General features: G+C 45.3%; 1 protein-coding gene across 2 annotated transcripts in view; it reads right to left on the bottom strand.

The window, feature by feature from the left end:
- Positions 1-11,921, bottom strand: part of Rgs3 (regulator of G-protein signaling 3) — a 139,669-nt gene extending 127,748 nt beyond the window's left edge. For both annotated transcript variants that reach the window (XM_087550850.1, XM_087550857.1), the window contains exons 1-2: positions 11,869-11,921; positions 4,871-5,046 (exon numbers count right to left, since the gene is read on the bottom strand). The gene's annotated coding sequence lies outside the window, so the exon portion shown is untranslated. The remainder of the gene's footprint in view (positions 1-4,870; positions 5,047-11,868) is intronic.
- Positions 11,922-23,072: the final 11,151 nt, after the last annotated feature.

The following is a 23,072-nucleotide window of genomic DNA, read 5'->3' as shown; positions in this document are numbered from 1 at the left end:
ATGTGCAGGGGACGCCTTTGCAGAGATGTAGTGCCTGGTGATGAGAACTGGACCAAGGGGAGTGTCCTTTCATGAGATTATCCTAGCTAGGGTTCCTCTTGCTGTGATAAACACCGTGAGCAAAGCATCTTGGGGAGGAAAGGGTTTGTCTGACTTCTGCTTCCACATCACTGCTCATCATTGACAGAAGTCAGGGCACGACAGAGTAGGAGCTGACACAGAGGCCATGGAGGGGTGCTGCTTACCTGCCTGCTCCCCACGGTTTGCTCGGCATGCTCTCTCATAGAACCCAGGACCATCAGTCCAGGGGTGGCCGCACCACAGTGGGTTGGGTCATGGTTCATCAATCTGTAGTTAAGGAAAATGCCCTACACAATCTTATGGAAGCATTTGCTCAGTTTTGAGGTCCCCCCCCCTTTCAGATGACTCTATGCCGAGGTGACATAGAACTAGCCTCGAGGAGACAGCTAAGGGTGGATTAGCTCTGTAGGATCAATGTGAAGGTGGCAGGTGAGCACCTGGACGTTCTGGGTGGGTGCTCAGAAGAAATGCTTAGGCCGGTGATGTTAGTTTAGGAATTCCCAGGAAAGCCACAGGCATGGATTTTAAAAACTCCTGAAGACAATATTCCATATGAGAGGAAGGTTCATGGCCTAACCATGCAAGGCACCGACTGAGGGGCAGAAACAGAAAGAGAAGAAAAGCCAGGGAAGGTGCCGAAGAGAACTGTCCACATCAAATGCCGTTGAGAGGTCAAGTAGGTTAATAACTGAGAGGGGCCCAAAGGATTTAGCAACAAGGCAGTCATTGTTGACCTTCCGTCCCAAAATATACTGCTGAGTGGCAACAAGTCCACATGAGTGAAAATGTGCCCGAGTCATTCTGAAAGGAAAAATACCCCAGCCTCGATGTCAGAGAATATTCTGAACTCTTTCTTTCCTCCCTCTCTCGTTCTAAATTTAACCAGACGGAATGACTGGCTAAGTGGTGTTTTGCTCACCCTTGAAATGAAGGACCTGGTTTTTAAGTGTGTGTCTACACTTCATCTTCAAAGTGGGACAGCGCGTCTTTAGGGCAGTGCTGTCCACAGCAGCGCAATGCTGGGTGCTGTCAAGGCAGTGGAACATCCATTTGTCTCAGTGGAGAAGCTTTTGGTGACCTAAATGCACAAGACAGCATCTAAGCAGAAACTGAGCTACACTTAACCCCCCCCCAAAGTGATGACGTCAAGTGTGAGCAGAGAGGTAGAGGCTCACCATGAAAGACACCAAGCCTGCGCCGACAAAGGAGGGTGAAGCAGCTATCTTGGGGTCAAAGTTCTGGTAAGAGCCAGGAAGAAAGCATAGCGCCCTCAAACTGCTCTATCCTCGTACTTGAGGTGGAAGGAGAAGCACCCCTTTTCCTCGTCTGCTAAGGAGCACTCGGTTTGCCGTAGTTGTGCATGTCAGTGAGTTCCAAACCTAAAGAACAGTGTAGACTTCTGCTTCTAGTCAAAGGGGAGTAGCAGGGACTGGATTTTCCCTTTAACCTGAAGCAACTAAGTGACCAGGAAAAAGAAAAGAAAGTATGGAAGGGAGGGAGGAAGGAAGGAAGGGAGGGAGGGAGGGAGGGACGGAGGAAGGGAGGAAGGGAGGGAGGGAGGAAGGGAGGGAGGCAGGGAGGGAGGGAGGGAGGGAGGAAGGAAGGAAGGAAGGGAGGGAGGGAGGAAGGAAGGAAGGAAGGGAGGGAGGGAGGAAGGAAGGAAGGAAGGAAGGGAGGGAGGGAGGAAAGGTAGTTTTCAAGCTATGAGACAAGGATGAGCCCTATGACCAGATCTGCCTACTGATACAAGACGCCTCCCCAGTGGGGCAGATGGCTAAAGGCAACCCCAACTCCTGAATGCATTTCGGAGGCCAAGATAGAGTTCATGGGTAACAGAACAGAGGTGGCCACACAAAGAGAGAAAGATCTGTCAAGGGTCCTGCCCCAACTTCCTGCTAATACCAGTGACTCCTGGATATGAAGAAAACACCCAAGGACGACAAAGAAATGCCCACAAGGTTAGGAAGAACAGTCTTTGAAGCTTACGCAGAGCCAAGAACAGTTTTTCTTCTCCTCAGCCAGAATTGGAAGACTCCCCTCCCCCGGTCATGAGGCAGTGGGTGGCATACCCAGAAGGGTCTTGCTGCATTTGTCATCTAGATTCAGTGCAATTCTGGCCCCATCTGAAAAAGCTTGACAGGGAGATCCAAAAAGATCAAACTGCTTCTTTGTGACATAACAGCATCCTAGAACAAGCTCAAGACTATTTATAGGAATACGAAAATATCCATCACCCAGCCAGGTACCAGTCATGTCTGAAGTCCAATGAAAAGCCACCAGGCATGCAGGAAATATGACCCACAGCAAGAAGGAACATCAATCAATAGGAATGGACCCGAGGAAGAACACAACTGGTAGACTTTGTAGACAAGACACTAAAATAGTCAGTATAACTATATTTTATATGCCTGAGAAGCACTTTAATAGTGTTATTGCTTGGATATAAAATGGCCCTATAGCTTACATGTTGAAGGCATGGTGCCCAGCTAATGGCGTTATTGGAGGACACTCCATCATGAAGGCTCCTACTCCCTTAGTGGGTTGATCATTGATGCATGCTTTCTGAATGAGCTATTACAGGAGGTGGGACTTGGTTGGAGGAAGTAGGGCCACTGGTGCATTCCTTTGGAGGGTATGTCTTGCTTTTGGCTTCCTCTTCCTCCTCCTCCTCCTCCTCCTCCTCCTCCTCCTCCTCCTCCTCCTCCTCCTCCTTCTCTCTCTCTCTCTCTCTCTCTCTCTCTCTCATTCTCTTGCTGTCTCAGTCTGTCTGTCTCTCATTCTCTCTCTGTTTCTATCTTTGTGTCTGTCACAGTCTCTCTGTCTCTCTCATTCTGTCTGTCTGTCTCTTATTCTGACTATCTCCCTCTCTGGCTCTGATTCTGTCTTTCCTGTGTATCTCTATCTGTCTCTGTCTATCCCTTTCATTTTCTTATCTGTCTCTGTCTATCTCATTCTCTCTGTCTCTATGTCTCTCTGCCTTTCTCTCTCTCTCTCTCTCTCTCTCTCTCTCTCTCTCTCTCTCTCTCTCTCTCTCTCTCTCTCCCTCCCTCCCTCCCTCCCTTCAGCCGCTGTGAAATGACCACCTTTCCTCTGTCACTCCCTTCTACCATGATATATGTTTCCTTACCACACAGGCCCAAAACCATAGACCAAGTAACCACAGACAGAAACTCTGAACTCATGAACCAAATAAATTTTTGTTCCTTATAAGTTATATCCGTGGGTATTTTGTTGCCTCAACAAGAAACAGTCAAGTAAAATATTGACTATCTGAAGGGGGAAACAGGATGTCTGAGATGAAAGAAAATTGCACCGGATGGGATTGGTAACACATTAGGCATTGCGGATTAGCGAACTTGGAGATCAAAAAATACATTGACAGGCTGGGGAAACGGTTCGGTTCGTAATGTGCTTGCTGAGTAAGTGTGAGGACTGGGTTTCCTCCCAGAACTCCATAGAAAACTGGGCATGGTACCATGCACTTGTAACCATGCTGTGGGGGCCAGGGAGACTGGTGAATGCCGGAGCTCCTGGGCCAGCCGTTATAGCCTACTAGGTCAGTCCCAGGCCAACTGAGAGGCCTTGCCTCAAAACCAAGATGTCAGCCCCTGAGAAACCACCCTGGAGGTTGACTCCTGACCTCCATAGGAAGGCACACAAATGTGCAGCCCTGTGTGTACATGCACAGTGCACCCTAAAGGAAGTGGACTATACTCTTCCAAACTTGAAGAAACTATAAGACCTGAAATCCAGGGCTGGAGAGATGGCCCAATGGTTAAGAACACTGACTGCTCTTCTAGGGGTCCTGAGTTCAAATCCCAGCAACCACGTGGCGGCTCACAACCATCTGTAATGCCCTCTTCTGGTGTGTCTGAAGACAGCAACAGTGTACTTATAAATAATTTTTTAAAAAGACCTCAAATCCAAAAATCTCAGCAAATCCTGAACAAATAACTTAAAGAGGCCTAGGCCAGAGCCTCATGATAAGGTGCCTGAAGCTGGTGAGGCGGGGGAGTCTCAGAAGCAGACCTCTCAACAGCCTGTGTGTAGATGGGCAGAGATGAGGAAGACTTCCGACTCCTCACCAGAAGTGCAGAAGACAGGGAGGAACCTCGGATTTTGTTGTTATCGTTCTTGGGGTGGGGGATCATTTTGTTTTACTTTTTGCTTTGAGACAGGGTCTCAGTATATAGCTCCTGACTGGGCTGGAACTCATTATGTAGACACCAAGCTGACCTTGAACTCACAAACACCTACCTACCTCTGCCTCCCCAATGCTAGGAAAAGAAAAAAAAAATGCCAACAAGAATTCTCCACTCAGCAGAAATACCTTTCAAAGAAACGAAGACTTAAAGTATTTTCTCAGATTTGCAAAAGCTGAATGAATGCAACGTCTATGTACACACTAGGAGAATATTAAGGGTCTTTCAGGCCAAGAGAAAATGCCGTGCTGCAATCTGCATTTACTCAAAAGACTGGGGGAAAAAACACTGGAGGCGCTGAGCAGGTGTGCGTAAAAGAGGGTTTTCATATTATTTAAATCTTTTTAAAAAGAACAATGTAACCAGGATACAAAAACCATTGGCTGAAAACACCCAGGGCCCCTTGCGTCCAGGAACAGACCGCTGAAGGCTGCCTTATCTAGATTCCGATGAGGTCACCACTAGAGGCGAACTCCAGGGAAACCCTTAACAAGTGAGTGTTTACAGCCATGTGGGATTCTGGCTCTACAGTATGGGCGGAAATGCTGCATCGTGGAGCAGTAGGAAGCACAACCGCGACTGCTTACATCTGTGGCTCCGCTGGACCCCGCGAGCTGGACCATAAGGCTGAGGTAGAGCAGAGCCTTCTTCTACATCAGTGTAAGACGTTCAAGTGCAGTGCCACGGGTGGCAGCAGATCACAAAGGGAGAAGGCCATGGTCTGCACGGGGCCCATTCTTCCGAGAGGCTGGTTTTACTGGAGCTGTAACAGAGAAGCTGTATAGATTATTCCCTTTGTTCCCAGGTTATCATCAGCCACCCTTCCTGCCACCACCTCTCAGGTAAAGCCGTTCATTGGCTTGGCGGTCACCATCGATTGATTCCCTTACGGAAGCTGCATTTCTGTTCTTGGCTGTCCTCCACCTTCCTTGGGTCCTCCACTTCTCTAACCACTGCTCTTCCTACCTTTCCAGGGAAAATGTGCTGCTTGCTCTGCCGAATCCATCTTTTCCCCAGTTCCCCGCCCTTTGTTACGTCACACACTCCTTCTGCTATTCTTGGCTGTTCTGTGGACTCCAAGATCACTCTCCAATCCAAGCACCCAGGCCACCTTGACCATGATACACTTGTCTTCCTCTGTGTGCCCATCTTTCCGACTGTTCACCTACTCTGGAGCCCTAACTGTCTGCTTCCCCGTCTGTCTTAGCTGTGACAAAATAACCATGACCAAAAACCAAGATAGGGAGGAAAGGTTTATTGGGCTTACACTTCCACACTTCTACACTGTAGTCCATCCTTGAAGGAAGCCAGGTCAGGAACTCAAACAGGGAAGAACCTGGAGGCAGGATCTGATGCAGAGGCCACGGAGGGGTGCTGCTTACTGGCTTGCTCCCTATGGCTTGCCCAGCCTGCTTTCTTATAGAACCCAGGACCACCAGTCCAGGGATAGCATTGCCCGCAATGGGCTGGGCCCTCCCCGTCAATCACTAATGAAGGAAATGCTCTATATAGGCTGGCCCCCAGCCTGATCTTATGGAGGCATTTTCTCCATCAAGGTTTTCTCCTCTCAGATGACTACAGTGTGTCAAGTTGACATAAATCTAGCCAGCAGCACACCATCTTTCCACTCCCAGTGTGAACTACTTTGGCGCAGTGGCCGATGGTTTTCATAGCCTCCTACTGCTCAGTTAGCACCTGCCACAAACTGGGGTGGGGGTGAGGGGCAGAAGGGAGGGCTGGGGGGCGGGGGGAGGCGGGGAGCAGGGGGTGGGGCAGATGGGGGCGGGGGATCAAGGAGGAGCAGGGGGCGGGATGGGGGCGATGGGGCAGAAAGGAGGTCAAGTGGGTGTTTTAAATCTTGCCAGGGATTTTAATGCTATAATCGGCATATAAGATATAGATTGTGAATAGCCACAATTGCCCTAAAATAATCCCTTATGTCACTCATAAAATCACATGGCATTACAAATGGGAAGGTGATGGGTGAATTTCCCGTCCCCATCTTGGCCTCCCTTTGGAGGTACTGTGTGGAGCGGGGGCGGGGGAGGGGGGCAGCTCCCATTAGCTGCAGTCCTCACATCAACTCTGTTGCCTCCTCCTCCTCCTCCTCCTCCTCCTCCTCCTCCTCCTCCTCCTCCTCCTCCTCCTCCTCCTCCTCCTCACATTTTCACTTTTTTTAAAGCCCCACACACTGACTGAGTTTCCACAAGGGAAATGTAGCCTTCACTCAGACCCCATAAAGGTTTGATGAATGAATTCTTCCTTCCTCCGACTGGCTCCTCCACTTGACTTTAACTCTCTGCTAGAGACAGCACCTGGTGGAGTCTGGCTAAAAGCAATGGCTCTTCCCTCTCCTCCATTCCTTCCCACCTTCACTGTTCAGTCCTGTCCCCTTGGACTCCTTACAGTCAACCGCCACCCACTAATCCAGGCCTCAAGCACCTCCCACCCTCACTTCTAGAAGAGCCTCAGGCTCAGTGTCCCTGATCCCTCTACAGTTTCACGTGGCCACTGATCAATGTTTTCTGAAACAGTAGTTCAATCTTATCGAGAGTGGTGGCTGTTTATCCATTGGCTATCCACTAGGGCCCAGGTCCTGTACAAGCCAGTCCCAAGCATTCCTCGGTCCTACCTCCTACTCTTTCCCAGAAGAATTCTACTCCTTGCCCATTGTCCTAATCTATCCCACTGGCGTCATCCCCCTCCCACCTCAAACGCCACCCACAGCAAAATGGAAACACAGTTTCAAATGATGACATCCCGGCTGACCCTTCTCACCACAATCCTTCCACTTTGGTGTGTTGTTACTTACTCTGCTAGCTCTGGAGTACACTAAAAAAAAAAAGAAGAAGAAGAAAGAAAGAAAGAAAGAAAGAAAGAAAGAAAGAAAGAAAGAAAGAAAGAAAGAAAGAAAGAAAGAAAGAAAGGAAGAAAGAAAGAAAGAAAGGAAGGAAGAAAGAAAGGAAGAAAGAAAGAACGAACCGGTGGGCTGGAGAGATGGCTCAGCAGTTAAGGGCCCTGGCTGCTCTTCCACAGTCCCAGCGCCCACAGGGTAGCACAGAACTGTCTGTCACTCCAGCTCCGGTGCCTCTTCTGCCCTCTTTGGGCACCAAGAATGCAAATGTTGCAGGGATATACATGCATGAAAAATACCCTAATACATTAATTTTTTTATTTAAAAAATGAGAGAATTGCTGGACGTGGTAGCACACACCTTTAATCCAGCACTAGGAAGACAGAGGCAGGCAGATCTCTGTGAGTTTGAAACCAGCCTGGCCAACACAGTGAGTCCCAGAACAACCAGAGCTACATAGTGAGACCCCATTTCAAAAAACCAATGATGATGATGATGATGATGATGATGATGATGATGATGATGATGATGATGACATAATAGTAATAATAATAATAGGAATAAAGAAAGAACAAATTAATGAAAGAAAGAAGGCATGTTAGACATGCATTTCATTCATTCCCCCCTTCAGCATGTATTACTGACCACTCCCAACGCCAGGCATTCACCCAAGTGTGGAGACACACAGCGCAGCGACGCTCTCAGAACTCACAGTCTGTCAGCAGCGGTGGCATCAGACAGGCTATCGAGACCATGAGAAGGGAAATAAAAGGGGAGTCTCATTCTTACAGTGTCCAGGTTGGGAAAACGCTTATTTCCAAATTGAGGAACACGTAAGCTGAGACCTAAAAGTGAATAAAAATAACCAAACAGGAAGGAAAAAAGAATGTTCCAGGTTGAACAGAAAGCACCAAAAAATTTAAGTCTGAAAATAGCACAGGACACGCACAGCTCATCAGAAGTCAAAATAAAAGCAACCATGATTGGAGCATACAGAAGAAAGTGGGAGCAGGCAAATGGGATGAAGCCAAGCCAGGCGGCTGTGCCCTGCGAAGCTCACAAACCCAGTGAAAGGGGCTGTGTTAATCTCCTGCCCACAAGGGAGGGTTTTAGGGAAAGGTGTCATACAGTGTGCTTACATTGTTGGATGGTGAGAGGAGAGGTGGCAGTCCCCCAGGGGAGCAGGGGCTGAGGCACTAACCAGGAGACACAAGACTGGACCCAGATCATGGAAACAGCCAAGGCATCAGAGTAGATCGGAAGGGTTGGGACGATACTGCTATGGTGACTAACAGATCTCGGAGGAACTAAGACAAGAAGAGATGATGAGACCAGAGACGCTCACCTAACCTAGACCAGTGCTAACCCACAGCAGCTGCTCAGCTGGTAACTGTGCGGTGGAGGCTGGCGAGATGGCTCCATGACTGAGCGGACTTGCTGCAAACTTGTGAGGACTGGAGTTCAGAACCCAGCACCCACAGGGCAAGTCAGGCTTCTTACAGATGCCTGTAACTCCAGCTCTAAGGGATCGAATGCCCTCTTCTGGCCTCCACTAATGCACCAGTACACACATGAGCACATACTCATCCAAGCAGACACACACACACACACACACACACACATACACACACACACACACACACACAAAATCTTTAAAACCATGTTTATGTTTATGCCATGAATGAATTTACAATGAATCAGTGAATGAGAGGCAGAGAAAATTAACAGATAATTTTTCACAATTCCCCTCTAAGGCAGAACTACTGTTATATATTGTACAGACTCAAGAAAAAAGAATGTTTTGGGATAGGATATAGTTAAATAGCCCACTCTGGCTTCAAACCAACAATTCTGTCTCCAACTTCTGAGTGCTAGGATTATAGGTGCACTCCACCATACTGCACTCTACTTCTATTTCAGATATATTTTATGTTATATCTCTAAGTGTTTTGCCTGCATGTGTGTCTGTGCATGCAGTGCATAAAGTCCAGAAGAGGCCATCAGATCCCCTACAACTGGAGTGACAGACAGTTGTGAGCACCACATAGATGCCAGGTCCTCTGGGAGAGCAGCAAGTGCTCTTAACTACTGTGCCATCCATCTCTCCGGCCCTCTTTCTATGTATTTCCTTTTTGTCTCTGTGTAGGTGCACATTTGCCACAGTGTGTGTGTGTGTGTGTGTGTGTGTGTGTGTGTGTGTGTGTGGTCAAATGGTAATCCACGAAAAATAAGTCTTCCATCATATGGGTTCTAGAGATCAAATTTAAGTTATCAAGCGTGGTGGTAAATGCCTCTACCCACTGAGCCATCTCACCAGCCCCATTCCCTGTATATTTAAACATGTGTGACCTAGTCAAGATACACACACCTACAGTTCAAGTACTTGACAAGCAGAGGCAAAAACTATTTTAAACTAGTGTCTGGGCTAGTCTGTATTCAAGACTGTTTCAAATGTTTCACAAGTAACCCAGACTTGGTTCTTGATTTTCTTTTCTTCCTTGTGGTGCTAAGGATTTAAACCTAAGTAACAACCTTAGCCCATACTCACACAAAGGGAGGGAGGGAGGGAGGGAGGGAGGGAGGGAGGGAGGGAGGGAGGGAGGGAGGGAGAAAAAACGGTATTAGTGCCCTGGGTTGCCTTTGGTATTTTCATCTCCCTGAGTCTGTCCTAATGATGTCAGGTCATCAATAGCTCCAGACCTCCCCAAACCTGAGGCCTCTGGACTCCAGAATTCCATACATTCTTGAGAGGGTGCTGTCAGTGATAATCTAAATTGTTGAGATTGTCCATTCATTTGTCAGCTCTATATCCACTGCCTCCTATTTGTCATTTGTAAGCTGGTGTTGTAACCATGACAACAGGCTCAGCATCAAGGAGCTACTGGTCCCCTCAAGCATTTAAATTGGACCCTGTATACAAATTAGAAAACGTATCTTCTCTTCCATTTACTCCTGAAAATGTCTTTGTTTGTACAGGCACTGGTCGCAAAAGGTGTTGTTTTCATGATGTAATAGCACCACCTAGTGGTCCCAACTGTCAAGACAGCACTCAGGAGATTTCCCCTACAGAGCTTTATTTCCAAGAAATAACTTTCTACCACTTGAACCCTTCTTTCTGTTTTGAGGTAATAAGAAAACTGGGTCAGTTGTGTTGGTTAGTACATCAACCTGACATAAACTAGAGTTATTTGGAAAGAGGAATCGAGTGAGAAAACACTTCCATCAGACTGCTTTCTTGATTAATGATTGATGTGGGAGGGGTCAGCCCAGCCCACTGTGGGTCTTGACACCCTTGGACGTCCTGGTGTCTTAGTTAGGGTTTCATTGCTGTGAAGAGACACCATGACCACGGCAACTCTTATAAAGGACAACATTTAAATGGGGCTTGCTTACAGGTTGAGAGGAGTTCCATAAGAAAGATGGCTGAGGGGTTGGGGATTTAGCTCAGTGGTAGAGTGCTTGCCTAGCAAGCGCAAGGCCCTGGGTTCGGTCCCCAGCTCCAAAAAAAAAAGAAAGAAAAGAAAAGAAAGAAAGATGGCTGAGGGGTTGGGGATTTAGCTCAGTGGTAGAGCGCTTGCCTAGCAAGCGCAAAGCCCTGGGTTCGGTCCCCAGCTCCAAAAAAAAAGAAAGAAAGAAAAGAAAGAAAGATGGCTGAGCAAGCCAGAAGGAGCGAGCCAGAAAACAGCCTCTATTTTACTTCCTGCCTCCAGATTCCTGTCTCAAGTTCCTGCTGGCTTCCCTCAGGGATGGACAGTTGTCTGCAAATGTCTATAATCCAAGCCCTTAAGAGGCTGAGGCAGGAGGGATGCCGTGATTTTGAAGCAATGCAGGGCTACAGAGAGTTCCTGCTTCAAACCAACATCAAAAGGTAAATCAGGAGTTAATACTCGCTCTAATATGGGTTCTCAACCTTCCTAATGCTGAGACCCTTTAATACAGTTCCTCACATTGCGGTGACTCCCAACCACAAAATTAGTTTCATTGCTGCTTCATAACTACAACTTTGTTACTGTTAGGAATCATAATGTAAATATCTGATATGCAGGACATCTGATATGTGACCCTTGGGAAAGGGTCATCAGACCTGCAGAGGGGTAGTGACAGGTTGAGAATCACTGATGCTGAAACGCTTAACAGGTACTCTGGTATTAAATAAGTGTTTGTTAATGCATAACAGAAGAACACATTAGTTTCATAACCTGGTATTACATGGCAACAAAAAGAAAAAAATTCTTTCAGATTTCTTTTGGCTCCAAGGGGCCTCTAATCACTTCATCTATAAAGGCTGGGGATATTTCTGTCCCTAATCTACCACGGCATATTTGAATAAACTGATTTTTTAAGGGTCACTGGTGAAACCCTCACCCCCTCCCCTCCAAACTCAGTGAGTTTACTATAATTCAAAAATGAAGAACAGACTCTGTGGACAAAACCCAAACTGGACTCCGGCTCCAAGAGACAACATGGAACCTAGACTGTAAGTGGGTATGACAGCTTGTACACACAGATAAGCTTGGACCACGTGGCACCAGGAAGCCCATTCCAAAACCAAAGTGAACCAAATCAAGTGGTCTCTTTCTAGCAGGGGTCAGAGAGTGACACATGAGAGAGAAAGAGGACTGGTGACTACTTCCTTGGAAATATTAGCCTCTGGAGGCAATGTTTCAGCAGACTAAATTTCAAGTTCCCTGTCAAATTACTGAAAGCTAATCTCTAAGCCCAGAGTCTTACTTCTGCTTCCCAAAGTCCCCGGTGATGGAAGCGGCAGTTAGCAACAGTTACCTGGATCCTCCTTGGTCAGAACACTGCCAGGCTGAGGCAGGGGATGTAAAGGGGCGCTACCCCCCTTTCGTTTCTTGTTTATATAGCCTTCTCCTTCCTTTCTGCCTTAGGGTGTCCCATCCCAGCTTACATTAAAGAGCCAGAGAGAGCTCACGGGGTTGGGGTGGGGGCAGCCTACTGTTGATGTCTTGCAGAATGGACATAGAGTTCGTTACCTTCTGCATACGCACGTTTATACCCATAAACAAGTGAAAGTCTCAGCCTTGGTCAGAGAAGCCGTTCTCATCTGTGGGTGATGGTCAGAGTGTGGGCTTAGGAATCACAGTACTGGGAATAGACGCTGAGTGTTTGTTCCCAGATGGCCCTCCAAGGCCCAGGGACATCATCCAAGAGGGAGTGGATGGACCGTGAGGACCAAAGAATAGAGAAGAGGGGGCCACTGCCTTCTTGACAAGATGTGGCCATTGCAATCATGAGCACACGGCTTCGGTGATGGGGCACAAGTGACGTCATGCAGTGTTGAAGGAAAGGACCGGGAGGCTGCAGATTTGTCTTTCTACTTCGGTCTGTTTTGAGACCATGTTTAATCTGCCCTTACAATCAAGCTATATTCAGCATAACAAAATAACTGAAGAGGGAAAGTTTCTCTTCAAAGATCTCCAGAGTTCCACTACACCTGATGAGAGAGGAAGTGGGGGAAGGTAGGAGGAGGGCCAATTTGTCACAGAGTATTATATACAAATATGGTGTCAGATTTTGGAAAAAAAAAGGAGGGGGGTTGGGTCCGGAGCTGGAGAGGTGGCTCAGTGGTTAAGAACTCTTTTTTTTTTTCTTTTTTTCGGAGCTGGGGACCAAACTCAGGGCCTTGCGCTTACTAGGCAAGTGCTCTACCACTGAACTAAATCCCCAACCCCGTGGTTAAGAATTCTTGCTCCTCAGTTCACAGCACACACACTCACAGTTCCAGGAAATCTGATGCCCTCTTCTGGCTTCCATGAGAACCAGGGATACACATAATACACTATGTATGTATATACAGGCAATATACATACATAAAATTAAAATAACTCTAAATGTATTTTTTAAGAAGTCAGAGAAGAATCAAAGATACAAAGAGCAAGGGAGCATCGTTCAGTGCTGAACCTGACTTTTCTGTTCTTCATGGCCTTCGATCTCCAGTAAATCCCTTCATCTACCTCACATCAGCTCCATACTCTGAGCCTTATCTATAAAATGAAGACAACCCCCATCTATCCATAGAATTGGCCAAAGAACCACCCAAAATAGTATGTGGGATGTTCACCCATCATTAAAGAAAGCATGCTTTATGGCTTACAGATCCCATGTAATCCAAGATTCGCTCTGTGATTCTCCTCCCTTGAGGACTGGATCTGAAAGGAACGGAACGGGTTCCAGACGGAAAACAGGTTTTCCACCTTTGAAAAGAGAAGGCCGGTACTGACAATAAGCATCTTCTTACTCAAAATGCCGTGATTCAAAATGTAACTTTGAACTCATCAGGGGACTTAAAGGAATATTCTAGGAGCCAGGAGGTGGCTCAGCAGATTAAAAAAAAAATTATCACACAAGCTTGATGTTCGGAGTTCTTTCTCCAGAACTCATTAAAAAGCGCATGGTGGTGTGCATTTGTGGTCTGGGCATTCTCACTGTGAGGTAGGAGGAGAAAGGAGAGCCTGAAATCTCAAGGGCTAGCCTGTCAGACAGGGTGGCAGAAACAAGAGAAACCTTAACACCACAAGGTTGAAGGCAAGAACCAACTCCCACAGGTTGTCCTCTGACCTCCAAATGTCCACAGTGTCTGCACACACACATGTACACAGACACTCAGAGGCACAGGCACATGCATTGCACACACACACACACACACACACACACACACACAATTTTTTTAGACTATAAAGACTACTGTAGTTTCTGAGGGTTGTTTCACCAAGTAGTTGGGTTAGTTAGAAAATAATTAGACCTTCCAAGCCAGGCAGTGATGGTGTATGCCTTTAATCCCAGCACTCGGGAGGCAGGGGCAGAGGCAGGCAGATCTCTGAGTTCAAAGCTAGCCTGAGTGAGCTACAGAGTGAGTTCCAGGACAGCCAGGGCTATACCAAGAAGCCCTGTCTTGAAAAACAAAACAAAAACCAAACCCAACAAAACCCACAAATATCAGGCCTTCTATTCTGGTTCTGAATATTCAGTAAAATTAAGTAAAAATGGTTCCCATCCCACCCCATCCCCACTCCTCACCCTGGGAAATTGGGTTGTGCCTGGCGATAAGTCTTGAGTAGGCTAAAAAGTAGAAGGGTAATAAAATTCAGCCCACAAAGAAAACATCCTACCATATACACTCAAGAACTAGCTATTTTCAGGAAAACAGTCCACATAACAGCTCTTTGATTTCTTTTGCTGTGAAAGTTCAACTAAATATAGCTCACACTAGTAACACGGTGATGTTATGCAATGTTGACTGAAAGAATGGGAGGCAGCAGATCTGCCTGTCTACTTTGGTCTGTTTTGAGTCCATGTTTGATCCGTTCTTCTAATCAAACTGTACTCAGGGTAACATAATTGATGAGGGAAAGTTTCTCTTCAAGGATCTCAGACTTGGCCCAGAGTTTCTTGGTGACACAGGACCTGAGGAGCTCCACTGTTCTCCAGTGAGTCTCTGAGAATAATCATAGAAACATACAGCAAAGAGACACTTATTCAACAGGCTAAATGGGTCATCAGTTAAGGGTACTGTTGCTCTTATAAAAAGGGTGAGGGTGGAGAGATAGTTCAGTAGTTGGGAACACACCACCATCCCTCTCCCACTGTCAGAGCTTGGGCTCAGAAACTTTCCCAAATACATGTGCATATAGGTGGGAAGATGGAAAAGTCACAAATATCATGTACCCTTAAATAACTGATAAATTATCAGAAAGACAGGAATATACTTAATCTCAATTAAAAAATAAGATATATTATATTATAGATTATTACTAAAATAGTACTTATAAACTTATATTCCTGTACCTATACTGTAAAAGAAGCCCACCAGGCCAGGTGGCATACAATCTATAACCCCAGCTACCAAGAAGCTACCCAGGATCACAGGTTTAAAACCAGCCTTTGCTATAGGAATATGAGTTCTAGGACAACATGGGAAATTTTTTGATTGTCTTATTTTTTCAAGATAGTATTTCTCTGTGTAGCCCTGGCTGATCTGGAACTCACTCTGTAGATCACGCTGGCCTCAATCTAACAGAGAACCATCTGCCTCTGGAGTACTGGGATTAAAGGTGTGTGCCATCACTGCCCGGCTAGAACTTATCTCAACAGGGAGAAAAGCAGAAGTGGGAAGAATGGAGACATTATGGCCAACCTTACAGAAATAAAAAGAATCATAAGAAATGGCAAATAGAACTACACTAAGAAATGACAATTCAAATGAAACAGAAAAATATTTAGAAATGACAGGAACAGAGTGAAGAAGACTCAGGAGGAAGTTAAGACGACTGCCTGCTCTTCCAGATGACCTGGGTTCAATTCCCAGCACCCATGTGGCAGCTCACAACCATCTGGAACTCCAGTCCCAGGATCTCCAACAGCATCAGTCACGTACGGGGTACATATACACACATGCAGACAAAACTCCATAGATAGATACATACATAGATAGATAGATAGATAGATAGATAGATAGATAGATAGGAAGACAGACAGACAGACAGACAGGTAGACAGACAGGTAGACAGACTTCACAACTTACTATGAGTTTTGATACCAAGCTAGGGACATCACAAAAAGTTACAGCCAGTAGGGCTATAGAGCATGGTGACTCAAGCCTATAATCCAACTGCTCCAAAGGAAGAGACAGGAGGATTATAAGTTTGAGGCTGCCACACTAGCCCAAGCTACACAGTAAGATCCTGTCTTTTGAAGAAGAAGGAGGAGGAAGAAGAGGAGGAGGAGGAAGAGGAAGAAGAGGAAGGGGAGGGGAGGAGGAGGAGAAGAAGAAAAAGAAGAAGAAGGAGAAGGAGAAGGAGAAGGAGAAGGAGAAGGAGAAGGAGAAGAAGAAGAAGAAGAAGAAGAAGAAGAAGAAGAAGAAGAAGAAGAAGAAGAAGAAGAAGAAGAAGAAGAAGAAGAAGAAGAAGAAAAGAAGAAGAAGAAAAGAAGAAGAAGAAGGAGAAGGAGAAGAAGAAGAAGAAGAAGAAGAAGAAGAAGAAGAAGAAGAAGAAGAAGAAGAAGAAGAAGAAGAAGAAGGAGAAGAAGAAGAAGAAGAAGAAGAAGAAGAAGAAGAAGAAGAAGAAGAAGAAGAAGAAGAAGAAGAAGAAGAAGAAGAAGAAGAAGAAGGAGAAGAAGAAAAGAAGAAGAAGAAGAAAAGAAGAAGAAGGAGAAGGAGAAGAAGAAGAAGAAGGAGAAGAAGAAGAAGAAGAAGAAGAAGAAGAAGAAGAAGAAGAAGAAGAAGAAGAAGAAGAAGAAGAAGAAGAAGAAGAAGAAGAAGAAGAAGAAGAAGAAGAAGCCGCCTAACTGTTGGTCTGAGAGGTGTTCAACAAACATCAATCTCAGTCAGACAGGGAGGGTTTATTGAATGCACATCCTAACACTGGGATCAGGGACGTAGCTCAGAATTATTTTGAACCATGACAACAAACATTTCTCAGGGGAAGCTTATAAGGGAAAAAAAACCCCACAATGAGATCATACACAGGTAAAGGAAGTGCTGCCCAGTGGTCAGCTCTGACTCAAGATATTTTAAATGTAACTGTTCATATTGACCTTTAACTTGATAACTTGATGGGTCCTACGTGAAGCTTTGTGGAATTTCTTACGATTAACAAACCTCATAGAGAACATAGAGAACATAACAGAGTATGTGGTCAGCATGACCCCGCTCTGTGTCAAGTTGTTTCCCATGCCAATAACTGGCTGCCAGATTACAGCAACGATATGAAATAGCTGGTGGGCATGGGACAAAATGGCTGCAGCTACGCTGGGGGTGAGGAGGGCAGACCTCAACACTAGCAAATTGAATAAACAACCAAAAATATATAATCATTAGAATAAAAAAACAAAAAACATTTACAAACGTCAATGTCTTTTCACAGTTAAAGAACAAAACAATTCTCCACAAGCTAAGGCTAGAGAAAAAATAAATCTAATATCGACTTCTATGAAAAGGCCTATAGCTAACAACATACTTTATGGTAAAAGACTGCATCTTTTTCCTCCTATGATCAATAAGACAGGAGTGTCTGCTCTCATCACTTCTATTAACACCACACTAGATGGTATAACTGGAACAGTTAGACAAGGAAAACTACAGGTCTCTCGAGATGCTCAGTGGTTAGGGGTGCAAGCTGATCTTGTAGAAGACCCAGGTTCAGTTCCTAGAACCCACGTCAGACTGACTTCAAAGCAGCTGAGGCTGTCTGTATAAAACCTACACAACTTACCCTGACTTTCTCTTCAACTTTTATTTATTATTGTGTATGTGGGGTTTATAAGTATGAGAGCAGGCAGGTATGAGCCATCTCATGTGTATGACAGCCAAAGGACAACACAGTCCGTCGAGGCAATAGACATCCCAGTGTAGAGAGAGAAGTCCCAGCCCATAGTCTAGGAGTTACTGACAGTTGATGGCTGCTGAGGGAGGAGTCAGTTTTCTTTAGGCCCCAGTAGGTTGATCATACTCAGTGGATGGCTCTACACCATGAGTACATAGGTGGCACAAACTGAACTAAGTGGAGTTAGAGAGAGAGAAAGAGAACACATGAAGTTGGGAGAGGTGAAAGAGGTAAATCTGGGAAAAGATAGGGGAGGAATGGTGTAAATACGATCTGGATCAAAATACAGTGTGAGTACTAAATCCAAAAGATTTAATAAAGACATTTAAGTTTCAAGCCAAGCAAGGCGCTAGAGAGATGGCTCAGCAGTTTAAAGCACTCACCGTTCTTACCAAGGACTTAAGTTCAATTCCTAGGAATCACATGGTGACTCACAACCATCTATAACTCCACGTCCAAGGATCTCACACCCTCTTCTGGCTTCTATGGGCACCAGATGTTCACACAGTGTACATACATACATGCAGCCAAAACACTGCACAAAACCAGAAAGATCAGTCCTTGTTTCTTAAGTGCTAAACAAGGATCATTATTGACAACTAAGAACCAACCGGAAACTCTGTCATGCCCCATCCCCGACCTCCCCGTCAAAGTACATAATTCCATCTATGGGATCTTTGTCACGAAACCTGAATCAGCTCAGGTCTCCAGATCTGAGTGGCAGTTTTCAGAAAACAAAGCAGAGAAAGGAGTGAGACATCGCCACAGGGATGCAGCAGGGATGAGACACCCAGAGGCATGGCATGCAGAACGTGGGAAACTACAAGCCCAACCATCCATTTCTTTAACAAATGAATTCTAAGAGGGAAAGAAAAAAAGGAGCAAGTGCAACCTATGGATCTTGTTTGAATTTTTTAAAATGTCTTATTTTTATTTCATGTGTATCGCTGCTGTTTTGCCTATGTGTGTCTACGTGAGGGTGTCAGTTACTCTAGAATAGGGGTTACAGACAGCTGTGAGCTGTGATGTGGGTGCTGGGAATTGGACCTGGGTCCTCTGAAAGAACATCCCGGGCTCTTAACTGCTGAGCCGTCTCGCCAGCCTACCTTGTTTGAATGCTATTGTGAGGGTATCAACTGGAAAAAACAACCACAAGACACACTAAGTGGAAATATGAATGTGCTTGGATTTTTAAAAAAGATTTATTTATTAACTATATCTAAGTACACCGTAGCTGTCTTCAGACACACCAGGAGAGGGCACCAGATTTCATTACAGATGGTTGTGAGCCACCATGTGGCTGCTGGGATTTGAACTCAGGACTTCTGAAAGAGCAGTCAGTGCTTTTAACCACTGAGCCATCTCTCCAGCCCTGGATATTTGATATTACTCAATCAGTACTAATTTTTGTAGAATGGAATAAGTTTTTAGATTTTTAAAAATTTTTTTATTAGATATATTTCTTTACTTGCATTTCAAACGTTATTCCCCTTCCCGGTTTCCTGTCCATAAGCCTGCATCCCCTTCTTTCCCCCTCCCCCATATGGGTATTCTCCCATTACATCCCCCTTACTACCTCTCCCCATATCCCCTGCACTGGGGGTCCAACCTTGGCAGGACCAAGGGCCTCCCCTTCCCCTGGTGCTCCAACAAGGCTATTCTCTGCTACATGTGCAGTAGGAGCCCTGGGTCAGTCCGTGTATAGTCTTTTGGTAGTGGTTTAGTCCCTGAAGCTCTGGTTGGTTGACATTGTTGTTCTTATGGGGTTGCAAGCTCCTTCAGCTCTTTCAATCCTTCCTCTACTTCCCCCTAAGGGGGTCCTGTTCTCAGTTCGGTGGTTTGCTACTAGCATTGACCTCTGTATTGGACATGCTCTGGATGTGTCTCTCAGGAGAGATCTATATCTGGTCCCTTTCAGCATGCATTTTTTTAGCTTCATCAATCTTATCTAATTTTGGTGGCTGTATATATATGGGCCACATGTGGGGCAGGCTCTAAATGGCCGTTCCTTGAGTCACTGCTCTAAACTTTGCTTCCATATCCCCTCCTATGGATATTTTCCCCTTTTAAGAAGGAGTGGGAGCATCTGCATTTTGGTCATCCTTCTTGAGCTTCCTGTGGTCTGTGGATTGCATCTTGGATAATTTGGGTTAATATCCACTTATCAATGAGTGCATACCAAGTGTGTTTTTCTGTGATTGGGTTACCTCACTCAGGATGATATTTTCTATTTTTTTTTCTTTTTTCTTTTTTTCGGAGCTGGGGACCGAACCCAGGGCCTTGTGCTTGATAGGCAAGTGCTCTACCACTGAGCTAAATCCCCAACCCCAGGATGATATTTTCTAGTTCATTCCATTTGCCTATGAATTTCATGAACTCATTGTTTTTGATAGCTGAGTAATATTCCATTGTGTAGATGTACCACATTTTCTGTATCCATTCCTCTGTTGAAGGGCATCTGGGTTCTTTCCAGCTTCTGGCTATTATAAATAAGGCTTCTATGAACATAGTGGAGCACGTGTCTTTGTTATATGTTAGAGCATCTTTTGGGTATATGCCCAAGAGAGGTATAGCTGGGTCCTCAGGTAGTGCAATGACCAATTGTCTGAGGAACCGCCATGCTGATTTCCAGAATGGTTGTACCAGTCTGCAATCCCACCAACAATGGAGGAGTGTTCCTCTTTCTCCACATCCTTGCCACCATTTGTTGTCACCTGAGTTTTTTATCTTAGCCATTATGACTGGTATGAGGTGGAATCTCAGGGTTGTTTTGATTTGCATTTCCCTGATGACTAAGGTTGTTGAACATTTCTTTAGGTGCTTTTGGCCATTCGATATTCCTCAGCTGAGAATGTTTTGTTTAGCTCTCTACCCTGTTTTTTTTTTTTGTTTGTTTGTTTGTTTGTTTTGTTTTGTTTTGTTTTGTTGGTTCTTTTTTTTTTTCGGAGCTGGGGACTGAACCCAGGGCCTTGCGCTTAAGCGCTCTACCACTGAGCTAAATCCCCAACCCATCTACCCTGTTTTTAATAGGGTGATTTGGCTTGGATTTTTTAAAATGCTTTTCTTTTGGAAACACATTGAAGTGCTTGTGATTAAAATGAACCTTTCTTCAGTAATGTACCTAAAGGAGGGATAGAAATGAGATGAGATTGACTCTAAACAGGGGCTGCCATCCCTGGGCCCACTCTGCTTGATCACAAAGGAAGTAGCCTACTGGGCAGAGGGACATGGTGATGAACAGTGGGTCATGGACTGGAGAATGAAGGATGAAAAGCGGAGGTGGAAAGATCTGACCTTGCGCTAGGAGACCCAGAGTCTTGCCCAGCTCCATCCCTCCCAGTTGACATTCTCATTCAAGTCACACCTATTCTTTCCACTCCAGGTCCTCACTGTGGATTTAAATTCCTCCTCCTTAAAATTACTACCAGACAATATGTGCAATCCAACTTTTTCTAAAATTTTATTTGTGTTTTGTAGATGTTCATGTAGGCAGATATGAGCCAACTCATACACATGGAGGACAGTAGACAACCTTCAAAAGCCAGTTCCCTCCTTCCAATATGGGAACTGAGAATCAAACTTGGTCTTCAGACTTGCACTGCAGGTATTTTCACACATTGATCCATTCCACCTGCCCCAGATCCTCATTATTACAACAGTTAAGAATTATAAATCGAGATGCCACATATTCTTCTCCCACTTGACCGGTAGTGGTTGTTTGAATGAGAATAACCCCTATAAGACCATACATTTGAATATCTGTCACCCAGTTGGTGGAACTGTTTGGGAAGGATTAGGAGGTGTGGCCTTGTTGGAGGAGGTCTGACTTTGAGGCTTCAAAGGACTTGCACTATTCCCACTGTTCTCTCCCTATCTGTCTCATACTCTCAGATCAAGATGTAAGCTCTCAGTGGTTCCTGCTGCCACGTCTTCACTCCACCATCATGGATTCTAAGCCCCTGAAACTCTGAGAGGAAATTAAACACTTTGTTGTATAAATTGCCTTGGTCGTGGTGTCTTGTCACAGCAATAGACAAGTAATTAAGACACCAGTGTATCCTCATGAACTGGAAGTCTATCGTCATTCAGCCTCACAGATTCCTTGAGATACCACACCTGACATCCAGTATAAAAAAGAGCCAACCTAAGTCCACTGCTTATCCAGCTCCCACTGTCATCAGGTAAGTCACATCTGCAGTTACCCCAATCCCCATGCCCAAGCTCTGGATGCATCCTCTCTAACTAGCCCTTTCTTAACCATCTCAAACCCAGCAGCACACACTTAGATGACAGTCTCATGAAAGAGCCATACAGAGGCCATGGAGACAAATGTGAGAGACCATTTATTTAGCCAGGGAATTCTAGAGTTCCAGATGTCAGTAGCCGAATACAGAAGAAGAAGTGAGACTTAAAGAAGGTACGCTTGGGAGACACAGGGGCTAATATGATCAGAATAAATTGTGTGCATTATGAAGTTCTCAAAGAATTACATTTTAAAAATAATGCTTATCCTTGGCTTTATAGACTTCTCCTTCCATTAGGAACAACATTAACTAGAAACGCAAAGCAAAACAACAGTAGGTCTCTTTCTAAACTATGTGATCCAACCCAATCGAGGGCCTTTCTTAACAATGACCCGGGTAGTATGACCTTTAGAATTTTACTCTATTATATTATACAATATTATATTTATTGTCGGACCCTCCTGGGCCCTGTCAGTGTTTGATCCCTGCTGAGCCTTGCTGATGTATGTGGAAGCCTTTTGTTCCTAACAAAGGAACGCCCTGACCTTTCTGTTTGCCCTGGGTGGAACGCCTGGGCAATAACGCTGTAAAATCGGTTCCTGTTTTTAGTTCCTTTTTCTTCGTTCCTGAGGGCATAAGCCTGCTTTTCCACTGTGCTTCCTGGATTTCTGCACCCAATGAACTTGGGGGATATATTTGGTGAACCACAGTAAAAGCTTTGGCATTCACGTAACACGAATGACCCAGGTATGTGTTTTTTTCTCAAACCTTATAGGCCTACACCCAGATCTCAGTATCATGGCAGTATGGGCACCAACAAGTGAAGGTCCCACAAAGATCCGGAAAGTGAGGAATGCCTGATGGGGTCATCCCAGGTGCCAGCTGGCAAAGTGAAGGAACATATTGGGTAAAATGGGCCACAAAGTTAGAGCCCGAGTAAGTGGGATACAGTGAAGGATACCTCAGGAATTGAAAGCACGTACAAAGGAAAGTAAAGATTTAGGCCAGCAGTGAGTAAACCTTGTAAACAAAGGGACAAGGTAATGGTAAAGTGTTTTTGTGTATGTGTTCTTTTAGACTTATATTAAAATCTTGAAAAACAAAGTCAATTCTCATAGATGCTTTTAGTCTTTGGACCCTGACTAGAGACAGTTTACACCCTAGACATGGCAGAGAATGGGTTTGAGGAAAAACAGCCCTCCCGGACTCTCTGGAGATGCTTTGGCAAAAGAGAAGGAAAATGAGCTTAAGCTTTTTCGGTGCTCTCCTAAGGACAGAAGGAAGGCGGGAGACGCCCTGCCTTCTTGCTGGCTCCTATTGGATAAATACTTATTTCTAGGTCTGGGTC

The sequence above is a fragment of the Rattus norvegicus genome, chromosome 5, assembly GCF_021556685.1.
Source record: "Rattus norvegicus strain SHRSP/BbbUtx chromosome 5, alternate assembly SHRSP_T2T, whole genome shotgun sequence".
Lineage (NCBI taxonomy): Eukaryota > Metazoa > Chordata > Mammalia > Rodentia > Muridae > Rattus > Rattus norvegicus.
This window is presented reverse-complemented; position numbering and strand designations above follow the sequence as displayed.